Source organism: Salvia hispanica, chromosome 3 (assembly GCF_023119035.1).
Source record: "Salvia hispanica cultivar TCC Black 2014 chromosome 3, UniMelb_Shisp_WGS_1.0, whole genome shotgun sequence".
In the NCBI taxonomy this organism is placed as follows: domain Eukaryota; kingdom Viridiplantae; phylum Streptophyta; class Magnoliopsida; order Lamiales; family Lamiaceae; genus Salvia; species Salvia hispanica.
Window position 1 is genome coordinate 37,546,368 of NC_062967.1, and position 19,564 is coordinate 37,565,931.

Consider the following 19,564-nt stretch of genomic DNA (forward strand, 5'->3'; position numbering starts at 1 on the left):
CCGATAAATTATAAATATATCAATACTCTAAATTAATCTGATACAATAACGTACACATAAAACAATGTTGGTCCGGGCTTCATTAATCAAAATGATACTAATTAATTATATTTCCATACAATTATTAACGATTTTGGCTACTATGCCTCGCCTCATCCGATTATTTACGATTTTCATCTGTTTGATTTTCAAGGGATTTATTGTACGTAACAAAAGATTACTTTTTTATGATGTGCAGAAATCAGAATCGTATCCAGATATCTGTGGAAGATATATATATCTATAGAGATAGAGTGTGTCACTATGTGTGTGTGATTGTTTTGTAATTAAGCAATAATTAATTTGTTCACATGCCTTACCAAATAATATTCCCTGCAAATAATTTGGCATGATTTTGGATTGATTTGCTGCTATACTTTATTGGACGGTGCATTACAATTGTTTTCAGCATTCGATGAATAAAATATGAATATATGCTCTAATTAGGCCAAATTTTAGAAATTTTATGGGAAAGTAACTTGACCTTAATTTTGAATGTTGCTAACATATTCAATGGACTCAACAAGAGAGAAGATTGCAAGTTAATTATTTCTCTCGCATAGGAAAGAATCAATGACCAAACATACATATTTTACTTTGATTAACATCCTTTTTCCTTATAAAAAATCTAGTAATTAGATATATTTTGAGGGGTGAAATAATTACAAAAAGGAATATGTGGAGTATCATTTTCCTTTTTAACCTTTTAAAAAAAAAGGAAAAAAATAGGAGAAAAATAACGTGGTCGGCAGGATTCGAACCTGCGCGGGCAGAGCCCACATGATTTCTAGTCATGCCCGATAACCACTCCGGCACGACCACATTCTTATTTATGGTTTCGTTCAATAAAAACTAGTCAAAACATTACATAAACCAATTAATTAATAAGAAAAATGCATTGTAATCAAAATACAAAATTATCGGAGATGGAATACAAACATTATCTGGCGTTTAATAAAGGATGTGCCTAATGAGAGCATGCCCGACGGTTTGTTCAACGCAAAGCACACCACACTTGCACTTTTGCGACAAGTTCTGTCGTCCAATCTACGGGTGATACATGACATGTCTTTATTAATATTTATATAAATTTGAAACAGTGTAGTGTAGTGCTGAATTTTACAATGCTTTGAGTGTTGCGTATAGTGGTTAAAATTAATTGAACCATGTAGGGTTCAAAAGCACGAGAATAATTTAGTGCTCGAGAGTTCATGTAGATGATAGATATTCATAATTATATTTGTTTCATTTGACACATGATGTATTATAATACTAGTAATAACCAAGCATAATAAAATGTAGTTTTTACATTTTTCCAGTCTTTTCTTTTCTGTATTAGTCTTTTATTTTTCGTATTATATTTTCGAATAGTGGATGTTGTAAAGAAAAACATGACACTTGAATATTCTGGGGCATGAAATAAGGGGTCCATTGAAAAAAAGATTCTATTTTGCCTATTTGAAGATTAGGTTTCACAATCACATAAAACAATATAGCATGTATCTCAAAGCCTAGTGGATCACTTGTCCTTTCAATTTTTTACTCCATCTATCATATCTATCTTTAAGGACCATGAAACCGCACTAAAATGACATCTCCATCTTTCATATCTATCTTCATAGGTATTTTACACTGTGTGCATGTTTGTGTGTTTGTGTGGGGATGGGGGAGGAACACTTGGGCTTTACTTTCTTTCATCTTCTTCTTGTCTTTAATTTGAATGTTTTCTTCTTTGTTGGGGTTGAAAATTTGATATGTTAAAAGTAATATGTACACAATCTTTTGTATATATCTTGAATGATTGGCCTACTATTTAGGCAATCCCATCCCTAACTTCCCACAATGGTATGACAGACTATTTGGTTGGATTCGGTAAAGAATATGTATCATGAAGGTAGTTCAATTTTTTAAAGAAATTTTTGTGCTTAATCGAACCTTATACCTATGTATATATATAGCTCAATAATTAGGTTGAAGATGAATCATACATACAAGTGGAGTATTTATGTATATAACTATCATGATGATTAATGGCGACTAGAAACTTAGAAATTAGCTTAGATTCCAAGTCCAATATCATTTCTAAGTTTTCTTTGTTTGTTCGTTCCTAGATTGATGTAATTCCATCAGTTGATGCCGAATGACATCAAAATTATCAACTGTGTCCAAATGACTTAAATTCGTACGTTACTCTGTGTTTTCTTTATCCGTTCAGTCATTCATATGGCACATATCACTATTCGTATTAACAGAGTCGAATCACATGTTAGACAACTATATATATAAAACTCTTGTTTACTAGATAACTAATAAGATAAATCATAATTATATTCCTATCCCTCTCCTTCTCTTATTTTCCTACCTTAATTCGAATTCTTCCATTAAATATATATTATTAATGGACATTGAATCTATTACGTTTGCTCCCATGGCATGTGACTATGTATATGCATCACATGTAGACAAATGTGAATGATTTCTTTTTTTGTAACACGATTTGGCTCCACTAAAAACGATTTGAACCCATATTATTTGGTAGGCGATCTTATCACTATAGCCAATCAAGGCAAAATTTGTAGAATTTCCTCAAGAGTTATAGGAAATGATTTCATCTTAGAATTGCTTTGAAAAATCATATTGTGGTTGTCCTTACAAATGCCTTGACATGAATGTACAGCTTATTTCTGCACCACTCTTATTGCATATTCTTGGACCGTCCAAAAGCAAAAGGTTTTTAACTTTTTTGTTTGCTTTTTTGCTTAGGTTCGAGGAACTGGTCCTCTATTCTTGGCATGACAACAATCTTTATAATGATTACCGCACATATTAGTGGGAGAAGATTCGAGAATACGGTGTGGATGACTCGAATCTCAAACCTGTTGATTGGAGTAAAGACGTGTTGTGTATGTTGTTACTTAGTAAGTTTTGTATTTAAACTATAAAGTCAAATTAAATAGTTATACTCTATGACTGTATAACTAGTTTTGTATCTATGTTGTTACTTAGATACAAAACTATAAAGCCTGTTCAATCATCATAATATAAAGTCAAATTAACTAGTTATACTCTATGACTGTAAATTTACAGAGATAACAAGGTAATTAAAGCAACCCTAGTTATGTGGTCAAATGTAAAGTGTTAAGAATTAGTTATGTGCGTCATTTCTCCTCTTGAAATAAATTTTTGTTTTCGTTGTTTATGATATATAATTAAGTTAAGTTTGTATATTAACTTCCCCTTTTAAAGTTTTCCATCTTGTGCGCCTGCGTCCCGGTAAAGTTTTCCATCTTGTGCTCTATTTTTTATTAAGTGATCGTTCTGGTTTACATATTAAGTAATGAGACATCTGTTTTGTAAAATTTTGGATCCTGTGCTCTATTTGGTTCTAGTATACATTATTAAGGTATATAACTTATGTTTTCTGGTTTACAGATGAATTGAATATTGAAGTGATTATCCATGTTTCACTGGAGGGAAACTGCTGTTCGAAGAGGATGAGGCAGTTCAACTCAAGGATGTACATATTGGGCCGCACCCGTGTTTAGGGTTTTTCTATGTAACAAATAAGCCGTTCTTTGTAACACAGGCTGGAAGTAATGTCACGCATACGGTTTCTTTTAAGATGTCAGAGAAATGGGGCGGCAAGTTACGACTGACAGGTGTGAAATGGACTTCCGAAGCGTACACCTTCATTAGGTGTTCATTTTTGGGGAATTGATGGTATGTTTCGATTTCTTGATTTCGTTTAACGTTGTTCATATGTTTTAATGATTTCAATATAAGAGTTTTTCTCGTTTTGTGCAGACTAAAATGTAGATGTCTGGCTACAAGTGCTGCTGCCTGTCAAGTTTCTCCATGATTGTTCACAGGCTGTCTAGTTTGTCATAGTTGTACATACTTTTCTAAGATCCACAGCAGTTAGAAATTGGAATTTACTGCGAGCTATTGAATTTGTTAGATCCACAGCAGTTAGAAATTGGAATTTACTGCGAGCTATTGAATTTGTTTTTTTTTATGTTTGTTTAATTTTGCTTTACAAATTTGGGCTAGAATCTGATGATAAGTTGGCTAGATATCCATGACGAATCTTGGAAAATCGAGATGTCATTACTGGGAAAGCCCTTTTGTCGGCATTCCTTGATGAAAATTCGAAGCAAGATTTTCAAGACATGATTTAAATCTTTGTCCAAGAAGTAATCATGCAAAAGTGAAAATAAACTTACATTCAAGAATTCGAATTAAAATCGCAACTTTCATAAAATGAAAAACACAGGATACAAACTAAATTCATTCGCAGAAGAATAAAATCGGGTGGGTTCGACTTCGGATTCAGTTTGGGGCAAGACCACAGCAACTCACTCATCGCATACAATCAGCCTTTGCCCCTCACGTGTCATGCATCACCACATCACTTCCGCTGACGTGTCCCACTTCTGCTGACTCTCACGCCACGTGTCCCACTACTAATTACTTGATCCCACGCTTCTCTAATTTATAAAAGAGAAAAAGAGAATTTCTGTATAAAAAACTTAACGAAGCTGTGAGAAAATTCCTAAATAAAAGAGAGTATAAAATATATCCATATGGCTGCACATTATGGCCTTTGGTACTTTGTGGATCAGCAATAACTCATTTGCATTACTGCTGCATGTCAGGTGTAAGTTGTCCATCCCATTTATCAAATATTATGGAGCTAGATCTCCAGTTGTCGTTTTATACTTAAGATAGGCCACGCTTCTTTATAGAATCTGCTTATCCTTAGCTATTTTTCTGTGTGCAATAAAAATGAGAAATGGAATTCAGCTAGGTTGTTACTCCCATATCATATACAGCAGTCAAATGTAATGATATTTATCCATTGGCTAGAACCATTTCATTCTGGACTACAGATTATATACTTAAGAGTAGAAAAAGATGGCTTTGTACTTCTGATATGCTTGGGATTAAAATTCAGGCAATGCTTTCATCATCTTAACCTGATGCATTACATAGTTGTTTACCATTTGGCAGGTGTTCCCCTTACTTAGTGAAAAGTTCTCATTTGAGGAGCAGGCATCATCAGTTTGGCAGTTCTTGTGTAGCATTCCTGTAAATATGATGGCAGAATTCCTGCCATGGCTTTCCTCATCAATTTCACCAGATGAAAGGCTGGATATGCGTAAATGCTTGCACAGAATCATTCCAGATGAAAGACAGCTTCAAGAGTTTAGATAGTTTGGTTAGAAACACAAGGAGAAATGACTTTCTAGTCTTCGTTTCCTCACTTCTCTTTATGTCATTGAAGATTATTTTTAATTGGATGGATTGGATAAATGTTTGCAACAAGCGTAAACGTTCTGAAGATGATCCCAGGCTCTCCAGTAGAAAGAGATCTTCTGCCATCTGATTGTAGTGTTATCAGGTCTTCGCAATACCATCCAGTGGATGATATATTGCATTGGCATAAAGCTATCCAGAAGGAATTGATTGATATCGCTGAAGCAGCTCGATGTATAAATTTCACTGGAGATTTTTCTGATCTATCTGCCTTCAACAGAAGGCTTCAATTTATAGCTGAAGCCTGTATTTTCCATTGGTACTATATTCCCTCTCATTTAGACTGGTTTATGCAGTCCAAATGATTTTTGGGTACTTTTCTGGACATTGTTCCTTTATAGAATGGCACGTTAAATTTATTTGCATTTGCTGCAGCATTGCTGAGGACAAAGTTATATTCCCTGCTGTAGAAATGTCATTTGTCGAGGAGCATGCAGCAGAAGAAAGTGTTGAAAAATTTCGATGCTTAATAGAAAGTATTGAAAGTGCTGGAGCTAACTCATGCGTTGAATTTTATTCTGAACTCTGCTCACAGGCTGATCACATAATAGAGATGATAAAGAAGCATTTTCTGAATGAGGAAAAACTGGTATGTGACATATGCTCGGTTGTTTCTGTTTTATATTTCTTCGGTTGTTTCTGTTTTGTATTTCTTCATGTACTTGTATACATTGGCAGAAAGGTCATTTTATCTTATCAAGAAAGAGTGCTAATAAAAAATTCTATGAAGTGTGCATAAGATGCATTGATGAAGAGGCTGGCTATCATTCATAAAAGACTGGTTTCATACATTCAAATGTTAATGATACTTCATTTCAGTGCTTCTGGATGTCTCAGTCAGTTAGATTGCAGGTACTTCCACTTGCAAGTAAGAATTTCAGCCGTGAACGACAGCGCAAACTTCTTTACCAGAGCTTATGTGTGATGCCACTCAGATTGATTGAGTCTGTCTTACCATGGTTGGTTGGTTCATTTAGTGAAGAGGAAGCTCGATGCTTTCTTTGTAACATGCACGTGGCAGGTGCACCTTGAAGTCCTTCTTAACACTTTGAACTTTTCATCAGTTTATTTCATTTCCAACACTTGATGCTTTTTATTTCTTCTAAGCAAATGATGTTATTGTGCAGCTCCAGCATCTGACACTGCTTTGGTTACATTGTATACTGGCTGGGCATGCAAGGGTTATCCTAGGAAAATCTGTTTGACTTCTAGTGCAATTGGTTGTTATCTTGCCAAGGAGACTGGAGAAACACAAGAGCATTCTGGCAGATCTTGTCGTAACTGTGCCTGTACAAGTTCTTCCACTACAACTTGTGGCCAAACATGTGAGAAGTCAATTGATCAGGCAAATTTAGTGTGTTCAGTTGAAAATAATATTTGCACTGTTTCAAAGACAGAATCTCCAAAAGCTTCTAATCAGTCTTGTTGTGATCCTGGCCTAGGAGTGAATGGCAATAGTCTAGGAATGAGTTCTGGAGCTACTGTGAAATCTCTACGCTCATTATCCTTTGGTCCAAGTGCTCCTTCTCTCAACTCTAGTCTTTTTAACTGGGAAACAGATAATAGTTCCAGTATAAGAGGCCATTCAAGGCCAATTGATAATATTTTTAAATTTCACAAAGCAATCCGGAAAGATTTGGAATTTCTAGATTGAATCTTGAAAACTAGGTGATTGTGATGAAACTTCCCTGAGACAGTTTACTGGTAGATTTTGTCTTCTATGGGGCTTGTATAGAGCACATAGTAATGCAGAGGATGATATTGTCTTTCCTGCCTTGGAATCAAAGGAAGCTTTTCACAATGTTAGCCATTCTTACACGTTGGACCACAACGGGAAGAAGAATTGTGTGAGGATATCTCATCTGCACTGGCAGAGCTCTCCCAACTTCACGAGAATTTGAGTACAAAAGCTGCTAGTGGCATTTTGAGCGAAAGTTTATTGGTTTCTTTGAGTTGTATTGATCATTTTATAATGTACAATGAGCTGGCTACAAAGATTCACGGCATGTGCAAATCCATTAAAGTAACATTGGATCATCATGTTCTGCGTGAAGAGGTTGAACTTTGGCCATTGTTTGATGTTTTGGATTTTTGTTGGAAGTTTTGTCATTTTGGTTGGTTAACTTAGGCCATTAACTTACTTAGATCAATGGAACCCCCTTTATTTAGTAAATGGATAGCTTATCAGCAGAAGTTCTCACAATCCCAAATATGAAGGGTTTATGATAAAGATTTACTTGGGCGAACCCCGTCATATCGTGATCCCGAAAAACAAATCTTCCCGGGTGCGGCATTCAGAAGAAACTGTTGGGGGTGCCGCTTGTTGCGGAAAACTGGTTGCAAAGGGGGTTCTGCCATGATGAAGTCAGCACCCATTCAATGGATAATTTTAAAGGGAAAAGACTAGATTTTTTTGCATTGAGTTTTCTACACTTGAAAAGGGAAATTTTTTCATTTAAATATATTGGGGGGGGGAAAGGGAAAATTAAAGGGTTTGTGTGAAGCTTACAAAAGGCGGTTGGGGCCAGGGTTTCATGAAACCTTCTTGTAACGGGCTTTCATTGGCAAAGTACTATTGAGCAGCTGCAAGTTCTTCGATGATGAACCTTTTGAGCTTTGATTAGTTTTAGTTTCCCTCTTGTAGTCTGTTATATTATATAGTAGTTCTAGTTTCTACATGCTAGTTGGAATTCAAAGGATCATATCAGTCCATCAAATGTGGATAGGGTTTGCTTACAATTGTCTCCACTTCTCCAGTTGGATGATAAATGAAAAATCTATTTGTAACATTGTAATGATATAACAACTTGCTTCGGTGAGTTAACGAGTTTTGCTGGTTTTTGCTTTTCAGGGATGTCTATCATTGTCCATCCTGCAATTTGTGCCGTGTTGGAAAAGGTCTTGGTATAGATTTTTTTCATTGCATGACATGCAATTGTTGCCTTGGGAAGGAACAAAATGCCGAGAGAAAGGGGCTTGAAAGCAACTGATATGCTGGATTTTGATCCCCAATCGGGGTTGGGGCCCTTTTTCCCTCATTCTGTTTTTTTCCCCGGTCTGTTCCTTGGGTTTGTTTTGTATTTGCTTATGCTATTCGTGAAAATTCAGTTTAGGCTAATTATATATTGTATGTAATGACCAATCACCCGCCAAATGCATCCAACTTTTCTATGCGCTCATAACACACACATGTTGGTTGATTCATGCCATGAGACTTCGAGGTTGATGGCCATCGACCATATAGTATACCGGGTTAATACTGCATCTTTGCCCTCGTACTTTCACTAGTCATTTGAAAGTTGCATAGCCATGCAGTAATAGCTCCAAAACGCACCACCATCTATTTGCTCCGGGTCAATGTATCAAGTTATGTTAGACCACTCAGCTGACATTGAAGTAGAATTGTATGCGCGTTTGTGCCACGTGTTTTCTTTTATTCATATAGAATTGAGATGGGGAATGCAGACATTGGTGTAGTCTGCAGTTTGTATGAACTATATATATGTGTGATGTATGCTTGGTTTCCTATTGACTGATAAGCCTCTCCCACCAGGTTTACTTTGGAATGGCATCGGAGGTGCTCCCCGAAGAATATAGAGATGGGTGTCAGGTGAGTCTCCCTCTCTCTATCTCTACATGATCTTTTGCACGATGGATCCGAGACACGAGTGTTTGAACTGCAGGACATCTTGTACCACGTGGGCTATACACATCATGTAAATGGACTTCAATGATTTTGAACAAAATTTTGTTTCTTTTCTTTTCCCTCATTTTTCTTATGTATCTCTTCTTTCCCATATATACGTGTAATAGATAAAATCTCAGTACTTCCATTTGTCAACAGCACTTTGCTTGGTTGATGTGAACATGATTGGAATAATAAAATGGATAATGATCCACTAATAAAATGCATAATGATCCACTTCAATTTCCTACTGAAAGCCATGAACTATAGTGCAATGTCAAAATGGGAAATTTTCCTATATCCCTTTTTTTGGACTGCATATATATTTTCAAATTTAATCTGTCAATTTGAAACACATTCAATTTCTGAATTGATACCGTGCAACATACTTGATACGTACTGAATAATTTAAAGTGTTCTGATGAACTTATCAATGCATGCCAGTAATACACGTGAATACTGCCCGAGACGAGAGAAGTGAATAGAGAGAGTTGTTGCGTGTAATTAAAAAATACTTCCTATATATTCCATAGTAGATTCATCTTGCTATTTTAGTTTGTTCTAAGTAACAAAGTCATTTTTCTTTTTAGTAAAATTAATAATTTCTTTCCACTTACTTTACTCTCTTACTTTATTCTTTTTTCATCTCTTAAAATAATTTTTCTTACTTTACTCTTACTTTATTCTTCATTGACTTTAACTCTCTTAACATAATTTTTCTTAATTTTCATGCCGGGAAAATAATACCTCCACTTCCATAGAAAATTTTTCTTTAGGGTGTCTCTGGTGGTGCCCCTCCCACTAGCCCTTCCCATGCCACGTCAGCACTAGCCCTTCCCATTCCACTACCACATCACTAGCCCTTCCCACTAGCCCTTCCACTAGCCCTTCCTTGGTGGGGGAGTTCCTATTGTACTCCATTGTAGTAGAAATGAAACTTGTAGAGAGAGAGAAACTTGTCAACACAAGTGGTGTGAATGAAATGAAGTTGGGGGAGCCCTATTTATAGAGTTTATTTAAAAAAAATTAAAAAAATTAAAATGTCGGACGTCCGACCGGGACGTCCGACCTTCGCCACATTGGCGGACGTCCAGTCGGACGTCGACGGGAGGGGCGAGGCCATCGCAGGGGCACACGGGACGGGCGTGGGCGGCTGTCCGGCCCACTATGGCTCCCGTCAGGTCGCCCGTCGCGGGAAGGGCACCGGTGGAGACACCCTTAAGCTCTGCAAATGTAAAATAGACAGGAAAGAAAAAGGAAAGAGAAGGTTGCCGATGAAGAAGAAAGGGCATAGAAGAGAATTTGCTCCAATTCTAGGTGCATCAGAATTGCTAAATCACCTTTTTGACATGAAATGAATTCTCCGCATTACCGATGAACAGTGCGAGCTAACCCCCATTTTCACGGGCCGTGAAGAAATCCGTCCATATCAGAACTGACATCACAGGCAGAGAGGAGTCAGGACGACTCGGAGGAGGAAGATCTCGCTGCATCAACTTCAAAGTTTCCACCTCGTCGACAAAGAAGAGCTCCGGCCCATTTCAAAGACTATGTTAGTAGTTAGTTAATTGTAGTTACTTCGGTTATTTCATATCGTGTAATAGAGTAAGGAGTCGAGCATATCTATAAGCTCTATCTCGGGTTTTCTTTGTGGTTCTTTCTCGAGAGATAGGTAGTTCGAACCTGATAGGGACTTGGACTCTGATACAAGTCTATCAGCGTGCAGCCATCCGTAGCTCTATGCCGGCCCTTGCAGCGGCAGCCCGAAGTCTTCACAAGCCCAACCCATCAAGGAAGCAAAACCTAGAGCCAAATCAGCCGCACAGGAGGGAAGATAGAATGATTAGCATATCAATCTAAGATATTCCATATCTTCTATTATTTCATCAATTATTCATGTAATCTTATTTTGAGTATTTTCTCTTTATATGAATTAATTACTATTCTCATTCTTGGTTCTGAAACCTAGCACTTCAACTAGGTTTATCTTCTTTTGTTCTCGTTACGAACGGTGTGCTAAATCCTGATAGAACGAGGTTCTATCAGAACCACCCTAGTGACCTAGCATTTAAAATGGGAACTTGTCAACACATCTTTATGAATGAGAAGTTATTTCCCACAATTATCGTTTTCTCTATTTTCTTTCCAAACCAATACTCTGCTTGACGGAGCAGACCTCTGCACGCAGAAGCTGATCCGCTATCCTCCTTCATTCCTGATTCAACTTCTGATACGAGTGAAGTCGTATCATCTGGTGCTTTCATTGAGATTCTCATGGCTACCAACATGAAAAACATACCCATTATTCCCAATAGGGAACAACTTGGATGCAACCAGTTGAAGATGTTCAGCCAGACCAACACATTCCGACGTTGGCCGTTCCCCCACCCGGAGCTACTCCGACCGGCCAGTTAGAATGGATTATGGCTACAATCTCCAAGTTAGAGTCAGATTGCTTACTTCTGACCACCGACTAGTGGACTTTCGGCCTCCACCACGCCCGAATACTGGTCCGCCTTTTGCTATTCCTTTATTTCGATCATACGATGATGCCCGATGCAAACAAATTACATTATGTGGTTCCGTTATTTGATCCTCCGGCATCCGAATGGATCAAAAATTATTGTTCTAACACTGATTTCGTAACGTGGCCAGATTTTTTGAATGAGGTTCGTTATCGGTTTGATCCGAGCTGTTACGAAAGTTATATTGGATTAATTTCCAAATTGTGTCAGAACGGCACAGTGGCAGATTACCAACTGGAGTTTGAACGCTTACAAAACAAGCTCTCTGGCATTCCGGATTACATCCTCCTGCCCATTTATATTGCTGGTTTTAAGGAACCATTGCAGTGGGAAGTCAAGCTGCACCGTCCTGCGACGTTGGCCTCCGCTTTTGCCTTGGCCAAGTAATTATCGGCTTGCCGAACGGACCACCAGCCATCTTCATCGAATAATCCACGGAGACAGTGGGCGCACAGAGATTCGAGAGTTCCTTACAGTACGTCTCCAGTTCCGCAATCTTCACAACAGTCGCGTCCTGTTCCGTGCCGATCTCGCAATGATTTAGGGAAGTTACCTGTTGTCCATTTGCCTAGTGCAGAGAAATCTGACCGCTCTCGACGTGGCTTGTGCTGTTACTGTGAGGACAAATGGGCTCCTGGACATGCCTGTAAGCATAACTTTCTTGCTTACATGGGTGTTGACGAAGATGACATCGATATGCAACAAATTGAGAGTGATTTACCAGAAAATAATGTCATCACCACCGACTTATCTCACTTGAATATCGTGGAAGGAAGACATCACTCCAAATCAATTAATATTGCAGGCTCTCTTCAAGCAGTCACAGTGAACATACTTGTCGATACAGGCAGCTCACACGACTTCATTCATCCGTGGGCTGCAGAAAAGATAAGTCTTCCTTTGACACAAACCTTTTAGTGTTTATGTTGGTAATGGTGATTCTTTGATTTGTTCTCATGTCAGCAAACAAGCAAACAGAAGGTGGTTGACTTACAAGAACATGTTTTTCTGATTGATCTTCATATTTTAGCCGGTCGGTTCCGATTCCGGTTCTAGGATTTATGAAAATTTAAAATTGATTAACCGGTCAATCGGTCCGGTTAGAACCAGAATCGACCGATTAAGTAGGCCTACCAACAATGCACTTGATGTTTATACATTATGTTTTTGGCTAATAATATAGTATTGTCATTTCCTCTAAACTAGTTTGAGAGTGATTGGTTGTTAGTGTGCTATTGAATTTGATTTTTTCAGATGAGAATTTGATAGTGGATTGATTAAGTAGGTGGTCATAGAAGACAAATATTTCTCCCGGGTTTCCGTAGTAGTTTGTCATTGAAAATTGGTTCATAGATTATATGTTTTGCTAAATGTGAACTATTCATCGTATGTGATTAAGTTGATGTTTTAATTCACTCATATGTTTCATTTTTAGAGGTGCAGAACAATACAAGTCTATTAAGCAATTTGGAGTGACATATTTTCCCATTTGAAAAGTCTTTCAATTGTTAATCAACATCTTTCAAAATAAAAAATGAAACATTTGTATGTTTTTATATGCTTGTGAAGCCAGCGGCGACGGAGCCTTCGGACACGGAGCGGCGAGCGAAGCCATTTTGCTATGAATTTATGCAGAACAATGCGTGTAGAGAGAGGGGTGGATTTTTGGGAAGAGTTTGAAGGTTTTTTTAGAGAAAATGGCGATAAATTTGAAGAAAAATTAGCAGAAGAAACAGAATAACGGTTTAGCAGGCGATGTATACTAGGTGGAGAAACGACGGCGTTTTGGAGGTTTAAACCAACAAAGTTCAATTCATATTGGCGTATTAATAATTTCGTCTTCGATGGATCGAGATTAACATGTTTTGAATTGAATGGAATCGAGATTAGGTGTTAAGACTAATAGCGAGAAGATAAATCATCTATATTTGGAATTTTATGAATAAAATTTAATAGAACATGCTTTAAGTATCATACTTTAACTAATCATTCAAATAATATTACAATCTTTTGAACTGAATATCATCTCGATATAATTTTAGAGATGCGAATACATGTTCAAATAAATGAGTGCTCTACAAAATAGGACACCATTAAAATTTACTAGTAGATGGGATTTTGAAAATCTAGAATCACTAACATTACTAATTACAAGCTTGGAATATTACGAGATAATTTTTTTAAATCACAACTATGAAATAATCTCAAAAAATGAAGATCACTCGCACTCTTTTATTCTCACATGCAAATATCGTAAACAACTCATAAAAAACAATGAAATTGAACAAAAGATACCAAAATTGATATAAAGATTAAAAAATAAGTTGGAAATAATTTTTGTTTATTATAAATACCATTCTAATCCAATTTATATTGCAACTATCAACTACTCACTCCCGTATGGTTAGAAATTAGAATCATGATTGGTCATGGTCACATGATTTGACCGATTTGTATACGTGATGAACCTTTAAAATGTGTGAAAATATAGTGTAGATATATGTTCTGAGTAGATAACTGTAATATACTATTACTTTTGATTAAATGTCAATTTTAGTCCTAAATATATAGCCGAAATATTAATTTGGTCCAAAACATTCACTTTTTGAAAAACGGGTCCATAAAAAATAAAAATATTGCCAAAGTAGTCATTTTTTAACGGCTCCGTTAAAAAATTAACGGTCAACACTAATTAACCACATTTTGACCTAATTAGAATATTAATATATAATTAAGTAAATAAAATAAAATTAAGCATTAAAAAAAATTAAAAAACTAGCCACCTTCGTCAGAAAACCTGTCTCTACCAGCAAATCGCCGGCATAACCAGGGTACGCCCCTTTCGGAAACGGATTTCCAGCGCTCGCCGCTGTCTTCGCCGGCGTGGTGCTTAAGCCTCATCACTTATCGACTCCGTCTCTAAAAATCAGAGACAAACTCCAAATTCACGACTCACATCTCTCTCTCCTTCTCCTTCGTTAAAATTCTCTCCCCGCCGGCGAAATTCAGCCCCTCCACCGCTACTGTTGCGGCGCCGCCGGTTCTCTTTCTCAATTCTCTCGCTTATCCTCTCTATCTCCTCAATCCCAACCAATTCACTCTATTTTCTGTCTCAATTCCAGCGGCCGCCTCCGTCAGTCCCCTACCTGCTCTTTTTCTCCGTCATAGCCAACGTGTGATGACGCTTTACCGTCGCCCTCACACTGTTCCAGATCTGCCTCCCTCTCTTTCTCTCTATTCGTTACGGCTTTCCCTTGTCTTTCTCATTCGTTTTCCTGCTCACGCTACACCCTCTCGTTTTCCTGTCTCTCTTTTCGCAGCTCACCGTCAAGCGGCTCCTCTAGACTGGGCTGCTTCCACCATCGTCAGAAAATGATTGTTAACTCAGCAATCGAGACTCATGCGAGTCAGAAAATGGGTGTTTAGCTTTGAAGGGTGGTTTTGCTTGGACGATTTCGTCATAGGGTTTTCAATAGTGAATTTGGAAGAGAATTCTGGGAGTTGAGGTAGTGTGTTCTTGCAGAAAAAATTAGGGTTCTTGAGATTAAAGAGAAGGAGAAAGAAAGATGATTTGTACTAATTAAAATCCACTAATACAGTCAAAATATCGCTAATCAGGAGTTGACCGTCAATTTTTGACAGAATCATAAAAAAATTACCCCTATGACAAGAATTTCATTTTTTATGGACCTATTTTTAAAAAATGGATATTTTGAACAAATTGGTATTTCAACTATATATTTAAAACCAAAAAATTGACCTTTCCTCATTACTTTTTTCTAAATTGATTCACAATAGATAAAAATAATTAAAATTAGTGTTAGAATTTAACGATAGTGACCTGATAATCAAACATAAATTAGTTGGTAATCTCGATATAGCCAAAAGTAGGGATATATAAATATTGATTAGAACAGTACAAAATATATTACAGTACAGTTATATTTCTCATTTTGTTTTTGACACACTCAAGCGTGGATCATGTCATCATCATCAATCTCTTCGATCTTCATCCTCTTCACCGCCTGAGCTGCATCAGATCGCACGCCGTTAGGGATCTGGATCAATATATCCGACTTCTCCCCTGTCGTTGCGTTCACAAGCCCTCCGTTCTTCTCGACCCGGTAATTTAGTGTCGATCCGTCTATTGCAGCGTCAACAAACACGGTCGAGTTCTCATCTATCTCCTCCCTCACCAGCATCTTTGAGAGCTCCGTCACCACCCTCTTCTCCAGCCACCTCCTTATAGGCCATGCACCGTATACCTGAGAGCATGAATAACACCACAGTCAGCAACACAACACAACACAACACATCATATCGATATATATGCAGAAACCAAACAATGGATCTTACCGGATCATAACTCTCGGCCAATATGACATCGAGTGCTGCTTCCGTGACGCCCATGGCGATGCCCCTCTCTGCCAGGCGCTTTGCAACGTCTTTGAGCTGGAGGCGGCACACCTTTCTCAGCTGGTCGTGCGACAGAGGGTCGAAGACCACTATCTCGTCCAGGCGGTTGAGCAGCTCCGGCTTGAACTGTCTCCTCACCTCTTGCATCACCAACTCACGAGCGCTTTCCATGGTGCACTTCCCGCTTAATCCTCTCAGAAGATACTCTGCTCCGAGGTTCGAGGTCATGATAATCACCGAGTTCGTGAAGTCTACGGTCTGGCCTTGGCCGTCGGTCAGCCTGCCATCGTCCAAAACTTGCAGCAAGGTATTGAACACAGTCGGATGGGCTTTCTCCACTTCATCAAACAGGATAACGCAATAAGGCCGTCTCCTCACAGCCTCGGTCAACTGGCCACCTTCCTCGTGCCCAACGTACCCAGGCGGAGCGCCAATCAGCCGAGCAACGGAGTGCTGCTCCATGTACTCGGACATATCTATCCTCACCATCAAGCTGTCATCGTCGAAGAGTTGTTCAGCCAGCGCCTTGGCTAGCTCCGTTTTGCCCACACCAGTTGGACAAGGAACAGGAACGAACCAGTCGGCTGCTGAGGCCTTCCAAGACCAGCCCGCGATCTCAACACAGCCTCAGCAACAGCAGTGACTGCCTGATCCTCCCCCACGACACGCTGGTGCAGCCTCTCACCAAGACCGATCAGCCTGTCCTTGTCATTCTGGCCAAGACGTGTCACAGGTATACCCATCCAGCGGCTCACGACTTCCGCGATCTGGTCCGGCCCCACAGTTTCCGTAAGCATCCCATTCTCAGTAGCACCACCTTCAAGATTCACAATGGCAGCTTCAACTTCCTGAATGGCTCCATATCTCAAGTCTGCAGCCCTCGCAAGATCATATATCCTCTCGGCTTCTTGCAAGGCGTATGTGAGCTCGTCTCTCTTTTGTTTCAGCCTTCTGAGCTCATCAATTCTCTCTTTCTCCTTTCTGTACTTCATCATCAACGGTTGCAGCTTATCCCTCAGATCATCGAGCTCTTTACGCACCTACAAAATTAGTCGAAAAGGTTAATACATTACATCATTCCTGCACATTATGCAGCAGAAGCACATACTCAATTGCAAAAACAAACTCACCTCAACGAGACGAGCCTTGCTAGCTTTATCCTTCTCCTTCTCTAGTGCGTGGAGTTCGACTTCCAACTGTATCCTCTTCCTCTCCATATTGTCAATTTCCTCCGGTTGGCTGTCGAGCTGGACTCTCACATTCGCACAGGCCTCGTCAACAAGATCAATCGCCTTATCCGGAAGATGCCGTCCTACACTACACTCAAAAAACGTTAGACAATGAAAACAGCATACGAGACAACAACGCAAAATATCACAGCCTAGCCTGAACACACACCAGTGATGTAACGCGATGACAACTGAGCCGCCACTGCAAGTGCCCTATCCTGTATCTTAACACCGTGATGCCCTTCATACTTCTCCTTCAAACCCCTCAAGATGCTAACCGTGTCAACAACACTGGGCTCCGCCGCATACACCTGCTGGAAACGCCTCTCGAAAGCAGCATCCTTCTCGACATACTTCCAGTACTCCTCAAGCGTCGTCGCACCAATGCACCTCAACTGCCCCCTTGCGAGCATTGGTTTAAAGAGGTTCGCAGCGTCCATCGACCCCTCTGTCCGTCCCGCCCCCAAAACCAGATGTATTTCATCGATGAACAGTATTAACCTTCCCTTCAGCTTCTTCCACCTCTTTCAAAACGGATTTCAGTCTCTCCTCAAATTCCCCTCTATACTTAGCTCCGGCTATCAACGCGCCCATATCCAATGCAATCAGCCTCACATCGGCAAGATTGCTCGGGACATCGCCAGGAACAATCCTCTGTGCCAATCCCTCCACCACCGCAGTCTTACCAACTCCTGGCTCTCCAATTAGAACCGGATTGTTCTTAGTCCGCCTCGAGAGGATCCTTACCACTCTCCTAATCTCCTCATCTCTTCCGATAACCGGATCGAGCTTCCCAGCCTGCTCCACGAGGTCACGGCCATAGGTCTTCAGCGCCTGAAAATTGGTGTCTCCGGATGCGCTCTCGACCTTCCTCCCCTCCTTACCCCGCAGTTTCTCAACCTCCGATTTCACCTTAGCGGTGGCCACGCCAGCCTCCTTCAAAAGGTCCTGAATTTGGGAATCTTCCAGAAGCCCTAGGATCAGCTGATCGACTGCTAAGTGCGTGTCGCTGCGCGATTTCTGCAGCGACTGGGCGCGGCGGATGACCTTGATCAGAGACGTGCTGGCCGGTATCTCGTCGGGAGGCGGCGTCTGCGACGGCTGCTTCTTCATCGCTTGGTTGATAACCCTCTCCACCGCGTTAACCGAATCTTCGCCGGCACCTGCCCCGGCCACTGCTTGCCGGAAAATACCGTTTGCATCGGTAATCAGTGCTGCAGCGAAGTGAAGAGGAGTGAATTGAGCGTGGCTAGAGCTCATTGCGAGCTCGTGAGCCGCAGCGAGGGCTTCAGTAGTCTTGTGTGTGAAATTCTCGGGATTCATTTCTGCTCACAGTTAATTGAAATATGCTGCAACGAAATTCAAAAACACAGTAATCAGATGCGAGAAAAAAAAAACTGCGACATCAGCGAAGAATTATCAATTTGAACACAACAATCACACGCTCGCACACATAAAGCATACGATAATTGGGAGAATTTCAGCTTGTTCGATGAAATTCATGACATAATGCTACTCTGTTTCTACAGATTTTTAAATTGAAACCTCATGAAGACAAATTATACCAACGGATATCGTAATTAGGTATGCGCGATGATCAATCAACAGAAATGCAGGAGAATGTAACATAAATCATACCTTTAAAACAACACCAGCAACTGGCGGTTGCGATTTCGGATTCAATGAATCTAGCGTCGAAAGATTGTTTGGAGAATGCTGTGTTAATTGCGATGGTTGATGTTTGCGTAAGAAGTGAAGAGTGAGGAGTGATGAAGCGGCCATTTTGATGAGGCCAGAGAAATATCTGGAATTTGAAAGCCGCTGCTAGAAACTGGTGTACTAGAAAATTTCAACCTACTCTGTTTAAATATTCACTTTTTATCGTGGGGGATTTTCTATATTTACGTGGATTATTCAGAATAAATAATTAGCTATTTATCTTTAGACAAGAAGTTTATTCATTTTTATATATTATCTATACAATATATAAAAGAAGAGTCTCGGGGATATTTACAAAACTGCCATTTTATATTAAATATTATACTTTAATTAAAACTTTGTTTGAATATATTTATTCAACTTAATAGGCGTCAGTTATATAGATGTGAAAAGAATGCCATTTAATTTAAACTTAAAAGGAAAGTGAGCGGGAGGTTTTATAATGAGTGTAAATTAAAAGGAAAGTGAGTGGGAGGTTTTATAATGAGTGGGAGGTTTTATAATGTATAATTAACGAGTCATGGAAGTTTGAGAAGTTGTTGTACCGGAAGAAAAATGTGTGGAAAGTGAGGGATAAGTAGGGGAAGAGTGAGAATATAGGGGGTTAAAAAAAGAGGAAGATGCGTGATACCGTG

The 19,564-nt window shown here is 39.2% G+C and overlaps 2 long non-coding RNA genes, 1 other non-coding gene and 2 pseudogenes across 6 annotated transcripts; 3 read left to right on the forward strand and 2 right to left on the reverse strand.

Annotated features, from left to right (window-relative positions):
- Positions 1-779: 779 nt before the first annotated feature.
- Positions 780-861, reverse strand: TRNAS-AGA. Its single transcript has one exon. It is a non-coding gene; the product is annotated as a tRNA-Ser (tRNA).
- A 1,773-nt stretch (positions 862-2,634) lies between these two features.
- On the forward strand, positions 2,635-4,054 carry LOC125208871. 4 transcript variants are annotated; one of them, XR_007174255.1, is made up of 4 exons: positions 2,635-2,710; positions 2,803-2,957; positions 3,472-3,759; positions 3,844-4,054. It is a non-coding gene; the product is annotated as an uncharacterized LOC125208871 (long non-coding RNA). The 4 variants fall into 4 exon arrangements; XR_007174254.1 differs by lacking the exons at positions 2,635-2,710; positions 2,803-2,957 and adding an exon at positions 2,992-3,136; XR_007174253.1 differs by lacking the exons at positions 2,635-2,710; positions 2,803-2,957 and adding an exon at positions 3,166-3,312.
- A 537-nt stretch (positions 4,055-4,591) lies between these two features.
- LOC125210073 lies at positions 4,592-7,483 on the forward strand (annotated as a pseudogene).
- A 1,008-nt stretch (positions 7,484-8,491) lies between these two features.
- LOC125209632 lies at positions 8,492-9,201 on the forward strand. The gene is made up of 2 exons (XR_007174333.1): positions 8,492-8,965; positions 9,039-9,201. It is a non-coding gene; the product is annotated as an uncharacterized LOC125209632 (long non-coding RNA).
- Positions 9,202-15,418: 6,217 nt separating this feature from the next.
- LOC125216261 lies at positions 15,419-19,027 on the reverse strand (annotated as a pseudogene).
- Between the last annotated feature and the right edge of the window lie 537 nt (positions 19,028-19,564).